The following is a 26,881-nucleotide window of genomic DNA, read 5'->3' as shown; positions in this document are numbered from 1 at the left end:
ACTATTGAAATCAGAAGTAGTAGTAAATTACAACAACTTCCGGTTTTGGTAGATTTTTCCAGGTTGTGATGGTTGCGATGGAAGTCTAAAAGGCCAAAGAGACGTTGCGTTTAGCTGAAATCCAGAATTAGGAAAGATCGAATCAATTAACGAACACATGAGTGGGAACTGTAAATCTTTGTCAGATGATTGTTCCGAATTTTCTATATCGCTGTACAATTATTGTCCAATTGCTTCATTTACTGTTGAAAGTTCATTTTCGGCCTATAAACTTAACAGACAGTAAAGGAAGTTTGAGACTAGAAAATCTAAAAGTAAGTAAATGAAAAAAAAGCAATAATAAATAATACTCTCTTTTCGTAGTGTACTGTAGAAATTCATTCTGTACACAGTAAACGTAGAAATGGTTAAGCTGATTCATAAGTGCATATTATTTTATATATAGTGCATATTTTCACACGCATATTCAAGTTTATTCAGTGCATAAAATCCTGGCTTTAGTTTACAGACTCCAGGTTACCAATGTGACCATTTTTTTTCTGCGATTGTTATATTGCCTTCATTAGTCTGTACGGCTTTTATAAACGTTGACACAATTTGCTGACATGGAGACGAATTTATACTAGTCAGAGGTATCAGCATCGAAGTCATTCTCCCACAATGTAGTTAAATCAATAATTTAATTTCACAAAATAATTAACCGCAATTGCATTTGTATGTTTGGTAATTTGCAAATAAACAATCATAAATGACCTGATGTTGCCAATATTGGAGATCAAAGTTAATTTGACTGATCTTCGTGTCAAGTTTCCCTTTTTATTTTCAAAAACACAAGTTTTACGTGGTTTAACCTGACAATATAGTGTAATATAGGTCAGTGAAAATTTATTACAGCAGAAATCTGTTTTAAATTATTATTCGCTACAGTTTGTTGCTACTAAATAACTACCTACAAATCTATTCTAATCTTGAAAACTCATAAATTTCAATTACAGTCTTACAATTACGACAATTTACTCCTACAATTCTGAACGAAAGCTCGTATATTTCGTAGACATAACTACCTCGTTCTCAGTTTACTCTTTACATTTTATAGAAACATAAATTTACATGAAATACATGTTATAATTTAATATTGTAACATATTAAAATCAGTCATAGAATATATATATGCAGATCCATGATATGATGAAGGGAGGGGCTAAAACATAGTTTGCCGCTTTATCCAGTGTAACGAGTGCAGGAGTTGAGTTGAGTTGATTTAGAGTTTAACGTTCTGTTCAGCAGCGAGGCTATATAAGACGTGGACCTACTGATTAACGTGGAATCCGAACCACATGAGCTCCCGCCGGAAATCGAACCCGGGCCTCCCACACCAAAGGCGCATACACTAACTGCTTAGCCACGAAAGAGCTCTATAACGAAAGTGGGATTGAAGCTCACTTTATCTAGTGTATACCTGAGAGTCAAGGGGGGGGGGTTTGCCTAAGACGTAAAAATAAAAACCTGCAAATAGACAGAAAACAAGCAGTTCAACGATACGTGAAAAGAGGGCTCGTAGACTTACTTGAGGGACAGCAATAACAGTCAAATTAAATTTATAGTAAAAACATAATCAACGTTTATCAAATACAACAACTCTAAAAATTGGGAGTAAGTACAAATTTCTATTTATTATGCCACAATGCACTAAAAAATCAAATCCACATCTCTTATATGAATTGTATATTAGTTCTCTTAAAGATTCTACCGTGCCCGAGGTCTACAACCCATGTAAAGCAAAAAGTAAGATAGGAAAATGTCAGAAGATGCATCGAATAGTGCTACGTTTGTACTACAAGATCCTCTGTTATGGGACACCGGGATAATAAAAGTTTAAGTTGCACAGTGTATAATTTAATACATCATTGAAAGGATCATAGGAAATCTAATTAGTCTGTCGGATGGACCACAGTTTACGAAGTTGCCACAATTGAATTCTGAATTCTTTGATAGTCAGATAAAACTCACAATTAAATAAATGGCTGTCCTATTAAATTCTGAATTATTTCATAGATAGTAAACGATAGTCATTTCGTAAACGATGGCCACCCTTACAGAAACTTCTTCCAATGAAAATTGTTTTTCCATTATCGTTTCAATGAAGATCAAATTACACTTTACAATTTGAAACCTTCGAGTGGCCCCGAGGTCTCAAGATAAGAGACCATTAAGGCCAAGCCGAAGCTTGTGTCACACTACCAGAAATCTTTGGGGGTTCATGGTGGCATCGAAAAATAGCCAATGTATGTACTTGTAGAATAAATCACAATAAATTTCTTCTAGGCCCTATCATTTTCTTGCTTTTAAGAAAAAATGTCGGCCTTTTTTTTTAACATGCGCCTAGTATATACAAAAATGTTGGAAAAATAAAAATGAACTTAGTAATCTGAACTCCCCCTGATGAAATTCTGTATACACCACTGTTTGTATATATGACCATTTTTGTTACAAATATTCAAAATGGCTCAATTACACGATTCAATTTAATAGACAAAGAAGAACGTAAAGAATTCTTCACAACATAACCATACTTTTCAGACGTACCAATTTCGAGACTTATTTCTTTTGACTGGTGTGCAGATCTGGGCTTCAAAATATTTTAATATTCAGATAAAATAAATAAAAAATTTACATTTTTCCTTTCGTGTACACTTTTATAAAGGGCATGGATGGATAAGTATAGTGAAATGGGCCCAGATGAATCTTGGAACGACAAGTGGGTGGTATGTAGGTACCCCCAAGATACATTAATCCCTCACTTTTCAAATCTCAATTCTGATTGGTTCATGACAAATGGCGCAAAATCGGAAAAGTGGCATTAATTTATTTCTCAAGAATGGCTCAATCGATTTTGTTCAAACTTGTATGTATAGGTATATACAAGGGCCTTGTTTGAAAAAATTAACAGCTCCCCCCGACCGTTTCCCCTCAAAAAAAATCGATTCAACATTTGAACCCCTTTTGACCTATCATGGTCTGCGAGCACAATTATGAAAAAATAAATTTTAGATGTCACTTTAACCCTACAATCACATATTTTATTTTTTTTTTCAAAATTGTATCTCAGGTACGCCATGGTCAAATTTAGCCAAAACCCACCATACCTTATCTATAAGGGAGCAAAAGCAAAAAGAACAGCTATTTATGTGGCTTTAGCATATTTGCTAAGTGAATGAATGAGAAATAACACCTGAAGTGCCAAATACACTGAGCCCAATTTGATGGCCTGTGGCGCCCCCCATTCCTAGTTTGGGATACAGTGAAACTGTTGACATTTAACAATTTACTTGGGAATGAACACCATTGTTACTTTAAAAGAAATACGAAACAATTAATCTTTGTGATTGTGTGAATTTGTCGCGATAAAAAAGAATACTGACAGACAGGAGCGTCTGTTGCGACTTTTCTTGGGGGGCAAGACCCCCATCTACATAAGAATTGTACGTTTTATATTAGTAAATTAATAGTCCATGGATTAAAATATAGACCCTGTAAAACTTATATTGAGGATAAAGGTTATGAAGTTCCTATGCCTGCATTTAAAGGCAAAAAATTACAACTGTCCACTGCACAAGAAATGATACCAAGTTTGTTACAAGAATTCGTTGGGCAGTTGAAGCTATAGCTGACTATACACGGAATACTGAAAGAAATGTGTAATCTGTTGGATGAAATATTTGACAATGAAATGATAGCTAGTATCGGCACGTATTATAGAATTGCTAGTTTTCTACACAATAAATTCTCCATACATGTGACACCAGATTAAAACCACTCCGCAATCACCGCGATCATGAAATATGCGAAAACTTCTGGAAGCGAAAACACCTTTGCAGCCTTTGTTGAACAGAAGAAATTGCGAATAAGAGAACATGCGTTTACATCTATTTCTTCACAGGCTCTTCAGGATTTTTCTCGAATGACCGAAAAATATTTGAAAGGATTGTTTTGTGGATTATTCCAATATAAACAGGCAATATGTTATTTGGCTGAAATGTTGGATGCAAGAGGTAATATTAATATGCAGTATGTTAAAGATAACGATAAGATAGTGAAAATGACAGTGCATTCAAGACATACGCAAAGCAAGACATACAAATGCTTAATCTAAAATCAAATACAGAAGATTACAAAAGTGTCGTCAGGTATTATTGCGACTGTGCAGATGGTTTGCGAACAGATAGCTCTTGCTCCAATGTTGCAGCCATTATTTATTACCTAAGTTACGGAAGATATTTGTCGTGGATCCCAAAACCAGCAAAAATATTGAGCAAAATATTCAATCGCGACAAATGAAAAGAGTGACAAGGACTGAAGTACATACTACAATGTTCCTTCCTTCCTTATTTGTTTCACACATTGAAATACTTGTACTTCTTACATGTAATTCACTTTCCGTTTGCATTTTCATCTATTTCTTGGATGAAATGTACCTTTTATTCAAATATTGCAGTTTTTCACTACTCTATTTCTTATCTCCATCCCCCCCCCCTCTCAGGACCTATAGGAGACACTACAACAAAGGATGCATTACATTATGTTGTTGATGGTTATTCTCTTTCCAGCTGAGGTTATTTCACTTTGATTGGACACTGTAGGTATAGGTAACATTGATTTTTAAATGAATACTCACACTGACACTTCAGGCATCCTCAAATGGGATACTTACAGGGGTCTAATGACAATTTTAACCTCATATTCGTGTTCAGGCTGATTGATTCATATGAAATAAACACTAATATCAACAGTTTCACTTTGGCTCAAAAGGCGGATGGGGACACCGCAGGCCTCAGTGAGTTTGGCGTTTTTCAGGTATGATTTCTCATTCATTCACGTATCAAATATGCTTACAACGGTATTTTGTATGTTGTTGTATATTTCATTATTATGTTGTACTATTATCTATCTGTACAGGTCTTAGGAATAAGATCAGAGGTGCAATAACGGAGCAGATTTTGTAAAGGAAGAAAAGGAAATTGTAATTTATTAATTGATTAATTATTATTATTCTCTTTCCTTAGTTATGGTATTGAATTAAATAAATAAAAAGTTGATGGGTAGAAGATTAGGAAGTCACCAGAACAATTGATGTTAAAAGAATTAAAAGTTTGTATCCTGAATACTAATCGAAGGTAGAAATAAATAATATTTACGTTCTAATGTTCTTTTACATATATTGTGGCTCAAGTAATACTTATTAAGAACCAGGGGAAAGGAACGAAATTATAGATTTTTGTTCCATGCTAAAGCCAAATCAATAGCTGTTCTTTTTGCAATTGCCCTCTTATACGTGTAGTATGGTTGGTTTTGGCTAATTTTAACCATGGCGATACAATTTTTAAATAAAATGTGATTGTAAGGTTAAGCGACATCTAAAATTTATTTTTTCATAATTGTGCTCGAAGACCATCGTAGGTCAAAAGGGGCTCAAATATTGAATCGAATTTTTAAAGGGGGAAAACAGTCGGGGGAGCTGTTAATTATTTCAAACAAAACCCTTGTATATACCTATACACACATCCAAGTTTGAACAAAATCCATCGAGCCATTTTTTAGAAATAAATGCCACTTTTCCGATTTTGCGCCATTTCTCATGAACAAATGAGAGTTGAGGTTTGAAACGTGAGAGATAAATGTATCTTGAGGGTACCTAGGCCTACATACCACCCACTTGTCGTCCCAAGATTCATCTGGGGCCATTTCACTATACTTATCCACCCACGGCCTTTAAATTTCACTTTAAAGAATCCCATCTGAGTATTAATTCGTCTCACAAGTAACTATTATAAATTCGGTTTTCTTGCATAAGGAAATTTGGTGGCTTTTTATCTCAGTGTTTTAAGTACTTTTCAATAGTACCGCTGCAAAAAGTTAGTGAATTGATTAAAAAAAATAATCTAAAAGCTTCAAGTCAAACTTTCAGTATGACCCCCACCAGCATTACTTTCTTACATCTGACACTCTATAATCAATTAGAGGCTCTCAGAAAAATTCAACATAAACCATTTTCTTGTCGCTTGATTTGATTGAGTTCCGTCGTCCTATTCAGCAGAGAGACTATATGAGACGTGGGGCTACAGCTGAACATGGAATCCGAACCACATGAGCTCCCGCCGGGAATCAAATCCGAGTCTCCTGTACTAAAGATACGTGCCCTATCCACATAGCCACGAGGAAACTTTCATTGGGTTGTCGTAATGCAAATAAGATTGTCTTCCTAGGGTTTGTTTAATAGGCCAGTGGTTCTTAATCGATGTGTCGCGAGACACACTGGTGTGTCACGCAGTCCCCTAAGGTACGTCGCGAAATTTTAGAATTTAGAAATCATGGAGAATTTAATAATAATTAGTTAAAATGGAGACAGACTATACCAGTTAACACCTCAAGCGGTAGCAATAATGCTCAGTGCTATATATAGTCATTATAAGAATTAATAGGTTTCACTATTATAATAGATATACATATTATTATTATTATTATTATTATTATTATTATTATTATTATTATTATTATTATTATTATTATTATTATTATTATTATTATTATTATTAACAAATGTATCGCGATGCCCTGGACGTTCAGTAAAATGTGCCGTCAGTTAAAAAGGGTTGAGAACCACTGCAATAGGCTGTAGAACATCCTGAATATCCTAAAGAAATGTTTGTTATTCAGGCACATGCAGCGCAAATCACATACATACTGGTATATAGGTCTACGTGCTCATTGTTATAGCATCTGTGCAGTAAAATAAATACTACAGAAATTATATCCAACCAACTAAACATAAAATAATAAACTTGAATGCAAAACTCTGAATAGAAAGTTCTCTCTTTTTGTTTCCGTTTTTTCTCTCTTTACTTTTTTTTCTCTAAGTGTTTGTGTATGTAAGCTTATTTTTCAAAAAATAAATTGCGTTAGCTTATTTTTTTTAGATACACTTTGTATATAGCTCACAGTAACACTTGCGCTGGAAAACTTGTGCAGCGTAGGTAGAGTACATTTCTTTGCGTACCTGTGACTCTGACTACATCCCATAAATACAAAATGTAGCATTTAAACTAAGGTGAAACGCTTCGCTTCTCTCCATAGAGATTCAATACCGCTGTGAAAACAAGGCCACTGCCCAGTGGTAGGCCATGCTCTCTCCTTTGCTGAATTAAAAAAATAAAAAAAAATAAAAAAAAAGATAAGAGAGAGAGGACGAGTTGAAATTGAGTGAGGGCGGAAATGTCGCAACCTCGTTTGTTAATCTGTGAAAAACATTTTTACAACATTGTCACAGTGTTAGTCGTCAAGAGCGATACGAATGAAATACACATGTCAATTGTAAGCAATACAAAATAGTCTATGTGAAAGGTATAGAAATGGAAAGTGCTGTCAAAATATTTAAGCAGACCTTGGCTTTTAGAGTTAGGTCTATAAAATATAAAAGATCGCCTACGTATGCTTTAGTACCAGACTACATGTGTAGGAATTTCTCAATGTCTCAATTGATACTCTAATTACAAACCACGGGTTAACACTTGCATTGAAATGAAACATTAAGTACACCAAAGATCTGTAGTTTTACGGTTCAATTTATTTGAACATTCGATATTAAAGTAATTATTCAAACAAATTTATTTGAATAAATATTGAAATAATTACTAGCAGTGGCGTACGCAGAAGTTCGTCAACGACGAGGAGGGTAAATGAAATCTTTCAGTTTAATCTCCCACGATTATGCCCTTTAGGCTAAAGGAGACGATGATTAAGACAAGTGAATGATGATGATGATGATGATGATGATGATGATGATGACAGAATTGGTGGAATGAGAATGTGGGAGGAAACGGGAGTAGCCAATAAAACTTACGTAGACGATGTTTACCATCACAAACTTACTTGCTCGAGGATTGAACCAGGGACCGCATGCACCAGAGGTAAGCGCTCTACCATTGAGCCACTGTGCTTGCCAGGAAGGAGATTCAAGTTCCAAAGTTCATATAATTTCAGGTGTCTGTATACATATCTTAATATGGAAAATATTTATTTTCTACTATTTCTTAAAGGGGTTTAAAACCGCGAGCTCGCATTGGATACGGCACTGTTTACTATTACTATTACCTACTTTTTAGCGCCATACCGTAAAAATTTGATTTTCTCAAAAAGTGCAGATGAGAACTTACCTTCAAGTATTTCATGTTGTTTAGCTTGTTGTTGTCTATCCATTGATAGGCTACATAGCAGATAATGTTGTCCAATATACAATGCAACCCGGAATTTGGGATAGTAGAACTTTTGAACCGGAAGCGTTACACAAATAATAGTTATACCAAAATGAAGCCTTGTTCATGCATATATTTTTAAACTAGGAAGCAACGATTGAAGTACACTAGGAACCACACAATGTTGCCAGCTATAACCGAAGGTGTAAATCAATTTTTTTACAAGACACGTAAATTGACTCATGACTCATACGTATAGATGTTCTGTCCTTAATTTTCAGTTTGTATAGTTGGAGTAGTTTGGAAACTATGGAATGGAAAAAAGAATTTTTCATTTCCACCGATAACTAATTGGATGAGGCCTCTGTAAGGGGTTATTAAGAAAAACGTGGTTTTCATAAATTAACATTCTGAATTGGCAACAGTGCTGATATTTCAGTGCATCAAAAGGCGTGCTAAGGATCTGTCTACATTATGCAATTTCTGAAAACAATGAAAACGAAACTTTGAAGTTATCATGATAAAACTTTTACTTACATGCACCCGGCAGCACTGCTATTCATTGAATGAAAACGGGGCACTTTCAGAATCTGCCGTAGAACTGACAATTCAGTTCGTGATGAATAGCAATGTTGCCGGGTGCATGTAAGTAAAAGTTTTATCATGATAATTTCAAAGTTTCTTTTTCATTGTTTTCAGGAATTGCATAATGTGGACAGATCCTTAACACACCTTTTGATGCACTGAAACATCAGCAGTGTTGCCCATTCAGAAAGTTAATTTATGAAAACCACGTTTTCCCTAGTAACCCCTTACAGAGGCCTCATCCGATTAGTTATCGGTGGAAATGAAAAATTCTTTTTTCCATTCCATAGTTTCCAAGCTACTCCAACTATACAAACTGAAAATTAACGACAGAACATCTATACGTATGAGTTATGAGTCAATTTTCATGTCTTGTAAAAAAAAAAAAAAAAAAAAAAAAAAAAAATACACCTTAGGTTACAGCTGGCAACATTGTGTGGTACCTAGTGTACTTCAATCATTGCTTCCTAGTTTAAAAATATATGCATGAACAAGGCTTCATTTTGGTATAACCATTATTTGTGTACCGCTTTCGGTTCAAAAGTTCTACTATCCCAAACTCCGGGTTGCATTGTATATTGGACACCCTGTAGTTTAACAAACATTAAAGTTCAGAAGTTACTGACAATTATGGCTATGTCTCATTAGCAGGGCCCGGATCTTGTTGACAAGTCAACTTTTTTCTGTTACGCATAGGACAAGGCAAGTTCAAATAAAAAACCTTATCCATCAACCCTAGGTTCTAAAAATGTAGTTTTTTAGGGTCAACTTTTGGTCACTTTTTGCTGTTTTGAAATTTCAGGTCATTTTTTAATGTTTTAAGGTAACTTTTAGGTCACTTATGGTCTTTTTATTCTTTTTTTTCTACATAAGGAAATCTTTAAATGAACACGGTTTACGGATGTGGAAAAGACGAAGTTGAATAATCTCTTTTCTTGCTTCCTGCCTATTGGGGTGGAAAAACTGCATTCTTAACAAGCTAATGAAAACTAAGCTGTAGCTGGTTAACGAAATGTGGGGGGTTGGTAGGTGGCCAAACAGATAGTTTTGGGTTATTAACCACAAAGAATGTGATCACGTGAATAACTAAAAATGCATTAGAAGGCGTACAAGGGTTTTAAACAGGTTTTTGTCTATTACTTTCATGTAGTCTAAACTTGCTAAGTTTTATTGTTTAAGTGTGCTTCCTAAAACTCGGGAGGGAATTGACGCTTTCAATACTTACAATGCCGTACAATGGACTGATCAATAGAAATAAATGATCAATATACTGCTACTAACTGAAACAAAACTTTTTGAGTATGAGTGAGAAATGTTAATTAAAAATCCAATGGATATTAAAAAAATGTCAATGTTTAATGAAATAAAAGTTTGAGAAAACGTAAGTTTTAAGGTCAATTTTTGTGATTTTTAGGGTTATTTTACAGGAATTTTAGTGTCATTTTATAGGTCACTTTTTAATTTTTTTTAGGTCAACAAGATCCGGGCCCTGCTCATTAGCAATACTGTGAATTATCATCTTGCTAATGTTATAATGAAAAGTTTGATGAGATAGGATCCCTTCAGTTACATTTTCACCTGAATAGGTGGCAGGTTTATCATAGGTTTACTAAAAAAAATATGTTTTTGTCGATTTTCTCGAAAACTAAGCATCAGAAAGATTTTTATTCACCCGTATGAGAGGTGGCTTTTGAGAAAGGTCGTACGAATAAAAATTCTCTCGCTTCAAACGAAAAGAGAAAAAACTTTCTTAAAGTAATAATTGTTGTATAGAAGAATCAATATGAGATCGCTTAATTTAAAGTAAAAAAAAAAAAACAGTATGACTTCCCTTACGAGCCACCACTGACCCATATAATTTTGTTCAGTTAGATCAGATATATCGATTGGTATATACCCAATCTCTGGACAAGCATTTCGTTAAATGCTTATAGGCCTAACATTGCAGAATTTATTTGTATTGATGCTAGTATTTATTTGCAGTAATAGGTATGTGCATTTGTTTGTATTATTTGTATTAGTGTTTATTTGTAATAGGTAAGTGTATTAATTAATCTAATGATGCATGTCCTTGCGTAACGAGAGATGTAATAAAAATTCTATAAGTGACGTATTTAATGCATTGTGGTATGTTTGATTAAACGCCTTTGGTACTTGATTTTACATAGACTAATGTTGCACTAGAATAAGATATGTATATGTTGTGTGCGTGTAGTGACTGGTTGCATTGTACTTTTGTTGTCATAAATTAATTGTTTCTCTTTCTTTGTACAAGGTTGAGTGACGATGGAACGTATTTTTACAAAGGGGATAGCAACAACGAGTTCGAATACAAAGTGAAACATACGAGTATATGCAAGCGGTGATTGGACATTTCGTTGCTTCTGAAATGTTTCTCATCATTGCTTCTCATCATTTTTGAAATGCAGTCATAGCTTGATGATTTTCGATGGAAATGTTTAAATATACATATGTCTCTTCCTCTCTCTCTGAATAGCTAATTCTGACAGATGACAACTCAAAGAGAGATAAAGCTTTGCTTCACAGATAATAAATAACACATGAAGAGGAATTATGAATGAGGATGAGAATGGTGAAATCTATATGCGAAACAGTCCCGAACAACATTTTTACTTAAAACAAGCAAAATCTAATTAAGTCTTGCACATATTATTCACATCGTTTCCGGGTCATTTTTTATTTAGCATAAAATACTGCCACTATTAGTATCATACTAACACCCAAACGCAGGTGTGTGTGTACATAACCAGATCAGACTTTGAAAATCAAGAATACAACTAATTTGTAACGGACTGATTTAAAATAAATTTTAAACTAACCTGAGGGGAAGTCGTTCAGAGGGAGAAGAATATTCCTTGTTCTCAAATTTGTCGTCACTTTGTGTATTTCCACTTTTATCCCTTTGTTTTTGTTTCAGAACTTAAGATTATTTTCGTATATCATGTGTAATGTGAATGAAATGTCCGCTTTGACATCTGGTGGGGATTCACTTCACTTCAGTAACCCAACGCAGGGATGTCTTGTGTCCACTGTCACAAACTCAATACACGTACAATAAGGGGTACCCAGATAGTCAGGAGGCAAGGTATTGTTGAATAGGGTAATATAAAATTTATCATAGAGAACTCACAATTGCGAATGATTTTTCTTTACTAATTCAAATTGGTTCATTCCGCACAGCAAGCTGTAACGTACATTTATTGGGACTATTAACTTACAAAGCCACAAATAAAGTTATCAGTACATTTGGGCCAGGAATAGGGAATGAAACACCATTCGCCATTGCCTTTTCAAATTTTGTTCCGTTGTAAAATGAGCCCCGAAGATTCAAACCAACATCAAGTTCGGATGAGGTTCTCACGACTACTTTGGAAGCAGATCCTCGGAAAAGTGTTCGTGCTATTGTAGGTGAGTTAAGCATACATCATAATACTGTCGTTTAATGCAATCGGTAAGGTGAAAAAATTGGACTCATGGGTCCAAAATAAGTTGATACCAGTCAACAGAGATTGCCGTCTGAAGATGTGCAGATCAACCGGAAAAGAATCCTCGATCAGATTGCCACTTCCAATTAAACATTTATCTGCTACGGAACTTATAAATGGTCAGGACAGTGGCTGGATCATAATCAACATTCAGAATGGTTTATCAAATACGCTGAACGTTTTCTTGCTTGAATGGTGGGACATGATGGAATTCTCCATCATGTCTCTCTTCGTTATCACTGTGCATCGTTATAGTACCTAACTCGATTAAATATACCACAAACTTGTCATCAAGCATCCAGCAATGGTCAACGGACATTGTGTCTTCATGTTGTACAAAAATACACAGACACATATGTCGATTAAAAGATGGTGTAGTCTCTCCACGATTTACAGTATGAAACCCTACCTCACTCATCGTCTTACTCCGATCACTTCTTGGGAAGGAAAATCTCTGGTGGTTAGGCAATGCAATATGCGGGTGAGGAATTCTTAGCATGGCAAACTCCAGGCTTATTTCACCACGGAACCTAATCGTTGGCTGAGCGAAAGCAAAAGTGTATAGTTGCAGGTGGCGACTAATTTGATTAACTAAATATTGTAGTTTTCTTTTATTTATTTCTTCCTGGCGGAGATCTTGTGGTTCGGTTCCAACATTAAGTTTTAGATCTACATTTCACACAGCCTCACTGCTGAAATGGATGCTAAACTCAAAATCAAATGAAAACAAAACTATTTTCTTTTTTCTTTTTCTTTTATTTATTTATTTTTTGCCTTCGAAAATGTCGCAACTGGGACGGAGATTCATTTGCACCAACCTAACATAAAACCCTCTCCAACCTGTCTTAAGTAATTCGGAATTCCTTCTAGATTCTCTACTTGAGCACTGAATTTTTCACAGATGAATTATCAAGTTGAAGCGAATTACAAATAAGCGGGTATTTAAAGTGTTTACATTTTGTGTAGAGTCCACGTAATATCGAATTAATATGTACTCCCACCGGGAAAGCAGTTTCACGAAATTTGGATATTTTACACTAGAAGAACATCTTTTCTTCGCACGGGCAGAATACGTTTCATTTTGAACATAAAGAGTTGATTTCAATTTAAACGGCATCGAAAATACAACCATTCATCTCAGCGATCCCGAAAACTATGGATTCGACACTAATAACGGTCATTTTTGATCATTTTTAAATATTTCCCCCTCCCCTTCCTGTAGGTTGCACTGTCAAAGTGAAACGATAAAAACCATTCCAGGCTCGAACCTCATCTATGTTGAAAATTTGATGGAGACGGTCGAGTGGTTCAAGAGGTATGAAGTCACAAACATTGTCGCTCTCATTTATATATATTCTAAGAAATCGACAAGTATTTGGAAGAGTCATCCATAAATACTAGTGCTATTATTTTGTAAGTAAGTAATTATAAATTTTGTTTGCTAAACTAATATTAGTCGTATGAGCCTAGTACTTTCTATGAAACAGACCCCTGGAATAAAACCACGCCCTTTCGCACAAATACGAAAATTCTGGTATGTGTTTAAGAGAAAATTCTCAAATTTCTTTGTGTTTGAGTGTGTGTGACTTCAGCTATTAACTACTGGTTCAAATTAAGCCTGATTAATGTAGTTCATATGGGAATAAGAATACCATTAAATGTAACTCCTATATTTAATTTTGAATTGTATTCTTTTTTAACTTTGACTGACCGACAACGTTAGTTAGTTTTCAATCAATTAACACAGTATACCGCAATGGAGCTAACTGTGTGTATTATTCTCTGCTTTTTCGTTATTCTGTCTGAAAAATGTAAGAAAGAAAAAATACACTGAATGCTCTTTAAATATCAACAGTTACTCAAGGAAAGATATTTTAATTAAGAAAGTGTGTAATAATAAATACACAACGCCCTGATAGGGGAATCCAAGCTCAAGAACCTTAGAGAAGCGAAACTTTTTTCCCCCTACCACCTTTCCAAAAGCTGTAAAGAGAAGCTGTAAAAATAAAGAGAAACGAAGTGGCACGTGTTATTTTTGTTAAAGTCCAGTTAGTTGGTAGCACCTTAAAGGTCATCCTTTCTTTGTGACGTAATTTCCTATATTTTATGGAAATAAAACAAAACAAAAAAGCAGCAACTAAACAACTCACGTGGTTCTTCATACAATGTAAACTACACATAAAAATAAAGAGTTACTTTTTCTTCATTCCATTGTAAAGGAATTTTGGCTTTCTCCTGTTTATACTGTTTCTTGGCTTAATAGCTGACCATCTAGAGACAAATATTGGTTGAGTAGTGTAGACAGTACAATGACTTTCTAGAGCTGAGTTCGATACCTCTTAATTAAATGTACTCTTCGATTGGTTCGAGGGCATGAAAACAGTGCAATACTCAATAAATTCGTTAATAGCATTATTAAAGAGGGCATATGCGACCTTTTATCTTCGACTCAAGGGCATTAATGCGTCTGTCTGTTCTTCTCTACAATAACTTTCACAAAATTCATTTTAATTACACTTATCATTTTAAATACTGTAGTAACTAGAGAATTAATGCCGAATTAATGGTATCTGAAGACAAGCAACATCCTGCTCTAAGAATATTAATAAGTACAAAAAGTAATGTTAGTAGGGTCAAGAACGAAACTATTTATTATAACAATTTTCGAAGAGCAGACTTACTTCAATTATATAGAATGTTGCGTGATACGAATTGGTCTGCCTTGTACGAAAAAGAACAAGTAGAAGATATCCATGTTGGTTTACTAAAGAAATCATTAAGATGCTAAAATTAAAAGATTACTATTGGAAACATATTGCGATAGCGGAAGAATATAAGGAATTATTTAGGCAAACAAGGAAAAAAGTAAAAACTATGATTAGTAAAGCATACTCAAATTATTTACGAGAAATAGAAAATAATATTAAATCTGATCCAAAATCTTTCTGGAACTTCTTAAATAATAAAAAAGTAAATCGTAATGTAATGAACTATTCAATGAAGTTTCAAGATGTTCCTCTTGAAACTGCAAGTGATATGGCGGAAGGATTTGTTAGATATTTTCAATCTGTATACACAGATAGCTCTGTACAACATACACATCACGAAAATATTCTACCTTTGTCACCGAACTCGTTATTATTAGGCTTAATTACTGATGTTGAGTATAAAAGTGCTATAAGAAAACTGAAACCAAAACGCTCATGTGGTCCAGATGGAATACCTCCATATTTACTAAAAGCATGTTCAAATATCTTAATGCGACCGCTATGTACAATCTTTAATCTTATAATAAGGACTCAAACATTTCCTGAAGACTGGAAAATAACACGAATTTGCCCAATATTTAAGTCGGGTGATATACAGGCTACAGGCCAGTTGCTGTAATTTGCGCTCCGGCTAAGGTTTTGGGACATATCCTATATAGCAGAATTTTTAATCATGTAAAATGCTTTATAGATGTCAATCAACATGGATTTTAGCCTGGTCGATCTACAACTACAAATTTAATTAATTTCGTTCAAGATATACACAGTTCATTTTCAAATAAAACTAGTACACACACGATTTACTTAGATTTTAGTAAAGCCTTTGACAAAATAAATCATAGCATACTTTTAAATAAATTATCATCATATGGATTAACTTAACCTTTTTTGAATTTAATTAAATCATATTTATCTAGAAGGAAATATTTTGTTCAATACAAACAATCGAAATCATTAGAATACGTAACTACCTCGGGAGTACCCCATGGATCAAATCTGGGTCCATTATTTTTTTCTATTGTATATTAATGACTTACAGTTCTCAATAAAACATTCCAAATACCTTATGTATGCAGACGATGTAAAATTATATAAAGAAGTAAGGTGTATTACAGATATAATAGAACTCAAGATGATCTTGATTTAGTATATAAATGGAGTGTAGAAAATAAGATTAACCTTAATATTAAAAAATGTGCATTTATGATAATGTCAAGAGCGAATATACTCTTAATGGTGAAAACATGGAAGAAATTACCACATGTAAAGATTTAGGGGTAAAAATTACACGTAATTTATCATTTGATAACCATATCACTGAAGTGGTTCTTTATGCCTATAGACAGCTTGGTTTCATTATACGGAAAACCAGAAATTTAAATGATGTTGTAGCTATTTCTATGGTGTATAATAGCTTGGTTCGGACGAAAATAGAATATACATGCGTTGTTTGGGCTCCATATTATAAATCTCTTCAGGAGAAAATAGAAAGTATTCAAAAGAAATTCCTAAGGTATCTCTATTGTAACGTGAACAGAGACTAGAATGAAATTTTTTATTGTTTATCAAAACAATTGATTGAAAATATACCTAGAAAGAATTCACGGAAACAATCCTCTTAATTTCAACAAACATAGTGTAGTGAAAGGGAAAGCAAGAACTATTTCTGACAATAGAAAGGTAGACCTGTGACGAGATAAACAAGGACTTCCTGATTGACGTCACAGAGAAATAACAATTTTGTGGTTAAGAAAATCCAGAAATAGAGAACAGGAAGATAGAAGAGAAAAACAAACTGTGTATAAAAACACTAGTAAAAATTTACTAGGGGTTCAGTTCGTTCAGTTGGTCAGTAAATCATTATCGGACGAAACTATACGAGTCGCGGTATCCGTACGCTGTACACGCGTAGACTTTGTCCGTCTATCCTTTCAACTGTTGGATGTACTTGGAAACATGTAAGTTGGGATTGTTCTTTATTTGTTTCTTTACATGCATAAGATAATACCAGAGGTAACACAGATCCTAAACTAATTCCTCAAGCACCTTAGGCCCATGTGCCAGGACTGTAATTTTAATTTAACATTGTTCTCTAACTAATTTGCATATGAAATTAATCTAGGTCTTGAATACTCATGTCCAAAACTATTTGACTTAATGGTTCAAACTAATGTTATTTATTTAGGTAATGGACTGGAGAAATAGATATAATTTCATTGTAAATGATTGTCAATGTTTAATGAGCTTGTTGGTCCAAGGTATTGTGCCGACATTCGCGTCGTGCTATATGTAAAAATTGATTTAGTTGTGAGGGCCAACTAAGCTCATCCTTTCAATTCAAATTTACTGTGAATAAAATGACAGACTAGATTCCTAGTATCATTATTTACCAGCAGTAGTAATGAAAATCCCCGCTCTCTCACGTGACAAGGTAAATTACTTATTATAGTTATCTATTCACTAGTAGTGATCACATAAGGATAGACGGACAAAGTCTACGCGTGTACAGCGTACGGATACCGCGACTCGTATAGTTTCGTCCGATAATGATTTACTGACCAACTGAACGAACTGAACCCCTAGTAAATTTTTACTAGTGTTTTTATACACAGTTTGTTTTTCTCTTCTATCTTCCTGTTCTCTATTTCTGGACTTTCTTAACCACAAAATTGTTATTTCTCTGTGACGTCAATCAGGAAGTCCTTGTTTATCTCGTCACAGGTCTACCTTTCTATTGTCAGAAATAGTTCTTGCTTTCCCTTTCACTACACTATGTTTGTTGAAATTAAGAGGATTGTTTCCGTGAATTCTTTCTAGGTATATTTTCAATCAATTGTTTTGATAAACAATAAAAAATTTCATTCTAGTCTCTGTTCACGTTACACTATTTTAAAACAATGGGAGCTTCTGCTATAAGAAACAAAATATCGTATAAAAACCCTTCTAGATAAATTTAACTATGTTAGTTTGAGTAACAGATGTGAGTTTCTTCAACAATTATTTCTCTATAAAATTATGAATTCTTATGTTGACAATAGTAATTTCTTACCAAAAATTGGACTCAATGCTAGACCAGGCTATCTACGTAAGCGACATATGTTGACTGTAGATGTTCCAAGAACTGAAATGTATAAAGGCTCACCATTATATAGAATGTGCAATAGGTTTAATAGCATTTCGGTATTAAACAAAGATCTAGATTTAGCATTACCTCTGTCTCTGTATACAAAGAAGTTGAAAAATATATTGTATTAGAATGTGAATACATGTATTTGCATATGTATGTGTAAAGCAATTATTTAACTTTCAATAGTTTCTTTACTTGTAATACTCTTCACGTTTAACAGTTTATACTCTTACGATAGTTGTTATTGTCGTTGTCAGATGTCTACAGGAATTTTGTCAGTATCATTATATTTACTATTATGTATAATATTATATTATATGAACTATTATATTATGTACCTTCTGTAATTGGAGATTCTATTCTCCGTTGAAGGACAATAAATAAATAAATCTATTTTCCTCTAATCTTAGGATATAAGCCTTTAAGGTTGAAATCCGTCAAGAAGTGTAAAATCCACCCTATGCTGGATTTAAAAATGACATAAAAATTTTCCGCTATAATTTTGATTTTAAAAATGTTAGATTTTCAGGCAATATGATGTGTGTTCTTTAGCACTTCCCGATATTTTCGCAGTGCTTGGGGTTGAAATCGGCAAGGATGAGGAGTAAAGAATGATTCACTCTTTCCGACTTGAAAATTTCCTCAAATGATAACATGATATTTTTCCAACGATAACTTCCGTAAAATGTGTTCCATTTTGATGCAATATGGTGTATATTTTCTTTGAAAGTTGCCAATCATCCCCACCGGCTGGGCTTGAAATCGATTAAGAATAAGGGGATGAATTTCCTTTTTTAAAGAAAATATTCGTCACTAAATTGGTTGAGGTTGAAGTGAGACAATGGCATGGAGTATATTCATCTTATATATATATAAGCAATGGAGTAAATTTACTCCATTTTGAAAAATATATAAATAAAAAGAAACATGTTTAGCTATATCTTTCCTACAAATTATCATATTTTAATGAAGCGTATCGTGTGTTTTCTTTCAGATTTTACAATGCTTGGGGTGACATCAATCAGGGGCAACGAAATCAGTCTGTTTCCAACTTTAAGAATGTGTTCCAAGTCAAGTTTCGTAATAACAATAATATTACTTTAATAATATACCAATAATATGCAGTTTTCATAAAAATGGATTAATTTTCCCTTTATACTTAATAACTGACTCGCTAAGTGGGAAAAGAAGAATATTCCAAAAACAAAGAGGAACATTCAATTACTATGTAACTAAATATTCAATCTCATTGCGTTTTTCGTACTTGGGAAATGATGAAAGGTCTTAACATATGCTACAAATGTTTCATACAAATATTTTTGAAAGTTATTTCCGATAAATAATTTTGTTTTTCATTGTCCAAAAGTAAGTTGCTCTGGAATGTTTTGCTTTTCTCATTCACTGGTTCAACTAATCTTTGTGGTTGACGTTATAATTTTGAAACCTCCAACTTAAATAAATTCTTTCCCTGGCTATTACAGTGCATGACTAACTTTTAAATTATTCTTGATAATGCTTTTAAAATTTAAAATTCGTTTGTTCTATTCTGGACGTAATATAGAACTCCACAATTATTTCAAAGTTAAATTGTGTTCTGTGCAAATAGCAATTGATAAGGAGGTATATTGTTAAAAATGACCTCAGGAGCTGAAGTTACAGCATCAAAACTTGAAAATGATAATTTTCTTAAGAAGTCACGTACATCTTTTATTTATTTATTTGTCCACTTTTACGGTTATCAAGTTAACTTAATTCAGATTACAGTTCAAATTATGGTAGATGCAACGCTGCAGACTAATAGTGCTTCTGATTTCTCTTTAATAGTAAGTATTATCTTTTATAATCTAACGAGGAAACCGATTGAAGTGTGACACGAAATTGTGGACGAGTTTATGCGCAAACGAAGTGTTTTTGTGTACAATTAAACCAATTAGAGGGAAAACCCTTGATCTCAACCGTTCCGGAGATATAGAGGAATAAGTGGAAGACTGGTGCTCTGATATTTTGCGAATTTCTGAATATGTAGCGATAGTACAAGTAAAAGAGACTTTTAAAAATGAAGAATTCCTTCATCCACGAAACTTTAGTAATACGACGCCTTAGATATGAGGGTTACAAAACCAAAGAGTCCTTAAAAATTCTAGGGGGGGAATGTTTTGGAGGGGGAAGGCAAATATTCCGAAGTCCCATTGTTGCCTAAAATAGGCATGTAATGTTTCTATGTACAGGGTTCTTGGTACGCTGGATCGAGTAAAAGCATCATCAGTCAAATAGGATCAAAAATATAAAAAATTGTGCTATCCAAACTTTCCAATCATTTATAATTTCTACAATTTTTAACCGATTGGAACTGTATATGATATACAGTATATAAGACATACAGGTTTTCGTTTTTTAAGTGGAAGATGCTATTTTTGTCTATTGATCCATACTTTGCGTTTTAATATACGTATGTCACATGACTACACACTGTCGTACTTACGTTTGCAACAATATGTGTTTATGTTTCATATTATTTGACAAACACCATTCTCGTGGATTTTCTCGGGGTTCTCCCGTTTCCTTCCACTTTCTTCATTCCACCATTTCATTCATTTCTCATCATCGTCGTTTTCTTTAGCTTAACCAGCATAAACGTGGGACTTAAAACTTTAAGATTTCATTTCATTTCATTTTGATTTGTTTTTCTATAGCGCTTTTGCACAGAATATGATCTTGTATTTTTGTTCATATAATAATGTCTCTGTTCCTTTGGCAATATAATTAATACATTTTCATATCACCTTTTCCCATTTTCTACTAACTAAAGACATGATATATTAGCAAGTTATATACAATTTTGTTCTTCGTGTCAATGGCGTTTGTTATTCCTCATAGCCCCTTCTTTTTCCGGCCTCGGGTAAAAGCTACGCCATTCACCTCAACATTCAACACCACTTTTATTCATTCTGGTGCATCTTTCTTAACATTTAAATGCAATTTTCAAACATATTCACTCACAACACAGCCGAAAATTCATAAAATATCAGAGCATCAGCTTTCCGCTTACCCCTGTATATCTCCGGAACTGTTGAGATCGACGGTTTTCCCCTCTAATGGATTTAATTGTACACAAAAACATTTCGTTTGCGCATAAACTCGTCCACAATTTCGTGTCACACTTGAATCGGTTTCCTCGCAAGTGTTGTGTTAGATGCTAAGGATAACTTATCAACCTCTCCCTAATTCTGTAATTTGTAAAAGAATTATACATAGAGAATCTTCCCTAACTTGTATGGACTGTGATATAAATAACACCTTTTTTTTTAAAAAAAAAAAAAAAAAATCTTGTAACATTGAAGGTATGCTCAACAGGTGAAATCGTGGAAGTTTCAAGGGGCCTTAGCTCACATGTTCTGACGCCTATAGTTGAAACAGAAAATAAACGAAAGTAGACTCGACTAAAGTTTCCAAATAATATTTTCAAATGCATGAAAGTATTTGAAAGTAGACTGCCCTAACAGACAGTAAAGAAGGTAATAATACACAAACTTCAATCTGTCGTTTTTTGTGTCTACACAAAGTTAATTGCTGAAAAGTTTAGTAAAGCTAAGCGAATTATGTCTTGAGTTTAAACTTACTCATAGCAATGTATTTGACTAAAAAGTTATTTTACAATGAATTTTTTAAACAGATTTAGTTAAGTTATTAATTGTTACGGTCCTAATTGTAGATTTTGCTAATCTTTTGGAGAATTTCATTGCAGGTTCATTTTTTTGCCTTTTTCTATTTGTGCATTAAGGGATTCTATTATAATCAAAAGTTATTACATTTAATTTAGAAATTTTGTGGAAAACAAGACACACACACACACGCACACACACACACACGCACACACACACACACACACACATATATATATATATATATATATATATATATATATATATATATATATATATATATATATATATATATATGCGCTTAACATTAAGTGAAGCGTTTGTTTCATAATTAGCCTAACCTTCCATGGAAATCGGCGCACAAATCAAAATGCAAAAAATTTTACACTTTGCTTGGAAAAATCACTTTCTGAGTATAAAGTCTCTTCAACTAGTTTTCGGCCAAACAGGAATTTCTGATTCCATGAACCTGCCCAAGTGCGCGATAATATAGTAGCTAAAGGCATTCGGCGAAACAGGAAGACAGCCTAGTTTATATAATAACGTTTTGTTGATACTATCTGGCTTACTTTCTACGTGTTTTTTTATGTTCTTCATTGTCTTTACGTTTTTCACTGAAATTCAAGAAAAATAGAGTTTTCGCCAATGAGCCTTTTAAATGGGCCCTGTAACTGAAACTTGGTAGCGATTCAGTTTGGTTGGAATAACGGTAGTTGGATAAAATCATAACTTCACTGCCTTTCTTTCTTTCTTTCTTTCTTTTTTTTCTTTCTTTTCTTTTTTTTTTTTTGTATTCAAACGTCACAAAACGATTTTTTTAAAACAAGCAAGAACATTATTGTTTTCTAAAACATTGTTCTGTATAACTATAGCAACACTTCACTCATTTATATACATTTCTTTATTGCTCACATATGTTATTTTTGAAATTTCCTCAATTATTTATACTTCAAACATTTCTCTACACACGCAAGAATATTCTTCTACTTCACCATCCTTTGTCCCATGTTTGCGATGAATTATTTGCTAGAGCATGAGGCATGCAGCATCTTTGTTGTTTTACCATAGAGTTTGATTCTTTAAGTAACAAAGAAATCTGTTTGAATTATCGCCACCCCTCATCTCATTCCACGACTTGCAACTTCCTTCCTAATTTCCTCTGTCAAATGTCAAGGAATCTGCGGGAACCTGGTTCTTCGACGTAAGATTGTACGGTACATATGATATTGCGTCCCTCTGCAGTGATAGAAAAGAAAGAGATCCTCACAGACTGTACAGACTTTGGTGAGGTTGTAGAGCTTTAGAGACAAACCAACATCTGCCTTCACCAACCTTATTTGTTTTGAATAAAAATAAATAAATAAAAACCAACATCAATAATACTTCATAAAATAAAAATTTTCCCTTTTCTTCATAACAATACATTAGATGGTGAATGTCTTCGTTTCTGACAGTGTTTTCAAATTATCGTTATTATTATTATTATTATTATTATTATTATTATTATTATTATTATTATTATTATTATTATTATTATTATTATTATTGTAACTTGTTGGTTCATCGAAATTTCACATTTAAAATACCATTGCAGCATTTAGTAACAGTGAAAGAAGAAAAATTTTAGTCAAGATGATCAACAATGTCAATCGCACCAGAGGTATCTCCGATATCAAGACGACCGCACACCATGTAACGTACGGACTTCGTTCTTGTTGGTTTAGTAAAATTCACGGGTCAAACCTTAGTAATCTTGAGTCAACCCACCAAAAGCCAATTGTTCTACGTCCGATGGAACAATCTTTAACTCGAGAAGTATTCTACACCAAATATTAGAGATCGTTTTCAGCAGTCTTTTCGCGATACTATAGTAATATAATCCAGAACATGTTCCATATCAATATCAATATCTATATCTATATCTATATCTATATCTATATCTATCTATCTATCTATCTATCTATCTATCTATCTATCTATCTATCTATCTATCTATCTATCTATCTATCTATCTGTCTGTCTGTTTGTCTATCTATCTATAGATATATATATATAAACCTTGTTCAGTGGTCTTTGTATGATGCAGTCACACTATTATCCGAAACGCACTACGTTTCCTTCAGAATATTACTCACATTATTCAAAAAGATTTTGTAACTTGTGGTTACCTGAATATTGCTTAAAATTTATTTAAAATTGTTGTTATTCTTGTTCTCCAACAACGATAAAGAAATATGGAATTTTCTCCACCTTTTCGAAACTTCCCTTCTAGTGTTGTTTTCGTTTCTAAACGCTTCCAAAAGTGAGCAATCTACCATTTCTTTATTTACTTTTTTTTTAAACCATGTATTGGACATCAATTACTATTACATCTATTCACAATGATAATGCATAGGTTCAGATACTATTACTATTTACTCTTTTCTTTTGTACAAATACCACAGGTAGTCCGGAAGAGAAATAACGACAGATCACAGCAAGTATATCAAATAAGGTGGTTCAGACTAGAGTAACATTTCCCACTTGTCAAGTGGCTAGCGTATGTGTCTTTTCTGTACGTGGTCCCGGGTACGATTCCCGGTGGGAGAGCACAAAAATATGATTTTACAATAATTCACTTTCATTAATCCTCAGTCTCCTTCAGCCTAAGGGACATAACAGTGGGTCGTTAAAGTAAAACCATCAGTTTATTTTCAGATGAGAATAGTATCAACACATTCCATACACAACAAGAAAGAGTGTCCAGTTGACCACAGTAAACACGATTAGCAGAATAATGTCGATGAACATTATGGAGGCGAATATTGGTACGATATAAATTGTGAATAAAAACACAACCATGCACTATCAGTAAGCCATCGTGGCCCTTGCGTCTTGAATATATTAAATACAAGTCATATTAAGGGAATCTATCAAGTTGAGACATTCTACCAGGTTGATAAACTTTTGAAAGAAGTTTAAAACACTGAGAAGCAAATTCAAGCTACTTTTCTTTCTTTTGCTCTTCCTTTCTTTTCCTTCTCTTTTTTCTCTATTTCCTTCCTTTGTTCTTCTCTTTTATGGCTCCCGAAGAAAATTAGATGCTTGTTACTAAATTGCAGAAGAGATTTCAAAATCAAGTTGAAATCGCAGAATTTATTTATGTATCAATCAAGTACGAAATCTGTGGTAGGACCATTTTATGCCGGAAATAATCATGAGCAACATTGGGAATAACAGGAAGTGATATTTAGAAGCAAACCAATGCTTAGGCGTCACTTCGTTTCACTGACTTGGCTTGCATGGAGGACGTGTTTAAGAGAATTTAAGATTAAATATGTATATTGTTTAAAAGGATAAGCGACAAGAATATAGAGATCTATTGCATTTCTTGGGAATAATGTAGAGATCTGCTTACTTTTGTTCAATAATCAAGGCATATTTACAGAAGGCAATTACAAAGAATTAAGCTAATAATGGAGATAATTTCCTTTAAGATATTCATACGAGCAGGGGTAAAAGTGTATCTGAAAAGGTAGGGGGACGGGACACGTCACGCCGTCCCCCGCGTCTATCTTTGCCCATATAAAATGGGGTACATCACGGATATTTTCTGGAAGTGGCGGACGACATTCCCCCTCACTTTTACTCATGCATACGAGGAAACGATTTAACAACCCAGCTTCATTATTTCACGTAACAATTTTATACGGTATAACTATTCATATTCAAATATAAAAATAACATTAACAGTTGATCAGTCTCCTATGAAACAATGATTTATATACAGTAATATCTCTGCATTAAAGTAGTCTGTGTTTGCAAAGTACTATTTATTGTTGAATTGTACACGAAATGAATTTAATTGATTTTGGAAACAACGATATTTTTTCTAAAAAGTAGTAGCAAGTTCATAGTAAATATTTAAAAAAAGAAAGAAAAAGAAAAATGTAAGATTATATTCTTTGTAGCTTTTTAATTTTTAATTATTAAAATAAGAGATAGAGATGTGACTAATACACTTAAAATAACATCAAAACAAACCAAGTAGTTTACAGCCTTATGGAACACCCAAAAAAGGATAGCCGAATGGTTACTATGTTTAACTTCATGTGATTGGTATGTGATCTTGAGTTCGTTTCCAGATTGGGAAGACAATATTATTAGCCTGTATTACAAATACAGTGGAACATAAAACAAACACAGATGAAAATAAATCTGATTTAGATGTTCTGTAAAGAAACCAAATGCATACAATGCACCCACCAAATAATGATTTTTACACATTTACGTGCGTCATATAAACTTGATTTTATTGCATAATTTGATTTTTACGTTGATTGAGATATCACTGAAGTAACAAATGTTCTGTGTATGTTTATATGAAGAGGTAGATTTGGTTAATTTAAAATTCCTGACGTAAATTCTACAGACAAAAAAGTAAACCAGATGCCCTTTCATTTTTAGAGATGGTAAAGCAGACAATGTTCATACGAATATGAAAAAATATTGATTGATTATCTTATGTGAAATGTACTGTATTAATTCATTTGACTGTATAATAGTTTTTACCTACAGTACTTAACAAATCAACTATATTTTCCCACATTTTCATGTAAACTGTAATGTAGTATATCAACAATAACTAGTAACTTTCTTGCACAGCTTGTTTCGCTATAGGATGGCACAAGATTTTCCAGTGTTGATTCCCTAGCAAAGTGAAGCAATGCAACAATAAAATTACTTAAACTAAGAGACAGTGAACTCCGTTAAAAACAAAAATAATGATGGAAGCCGATGTGTCACCAAATTAACATTCATTTGGCAGAACATAATTCTTCTTGAGCTCTAATTTCAGGTGATTTAGTCTAGTGTAGGTGAACAATATAAGTTTACACATCGGCTTGCTTGTGTGCAAAGAACTGTTTTAGGTATGCAATTTATCGGTAAATGCGCTCCTTTTTGGATCAAAACTGTTATTTAAATCTTCTGCGCGCAAACTGTA

The 26,881-nt window shown here is 33.5% G+C and overlaps 1 protein-coding gene across 4 annotated transcripts in view; it reads right to left on the bottom strand.

Annotated features, from left to right (window-relative positions):
* Nucleotides 1-26,881, bottom strand: part of LOC145693250 (bcl-2-related ovarian killer protein-like) — a 288,563-nt gene that overhangs the window by 91,047 nt on the left and 170,635 nt on the right. Inside the window, exon 1 of one of the 4 annotated variants that reach the window (XM_081769077.1) lies at nt 18,158-18,176. The exons of the other annotated variants lie outside the window; for them this stretch is intronic. The gene's annotated coding sequence lies outside the window, so the exon portion shown is untranslated. Of the gene's footprint in view, nt 1-18,157; nt 18,177-26,881 lie in introns of those variants that run through there. 4 annotated transcript variants of the gene reach the window in all.

This window comes from Thermobia domestica, chromosome 8 (assembly GCF_964235325.1).
Source record: "Thermobia domestica chromosome 8, izTheDome1.hap1.1, whole genome shotgun sequence".
Classification (NCBI taxonomy): domain Eukaryota; kingdom Metazoa; phylum Arthropoda; class Insecta; order Zygentoma; family Lepismatidae; genus Thermobia; species Thermobia domestica.
Note: the sequence above shows the minus strand (reverse complement) of the source record. Positions and strands in the feature narration are given on the sequence as shown.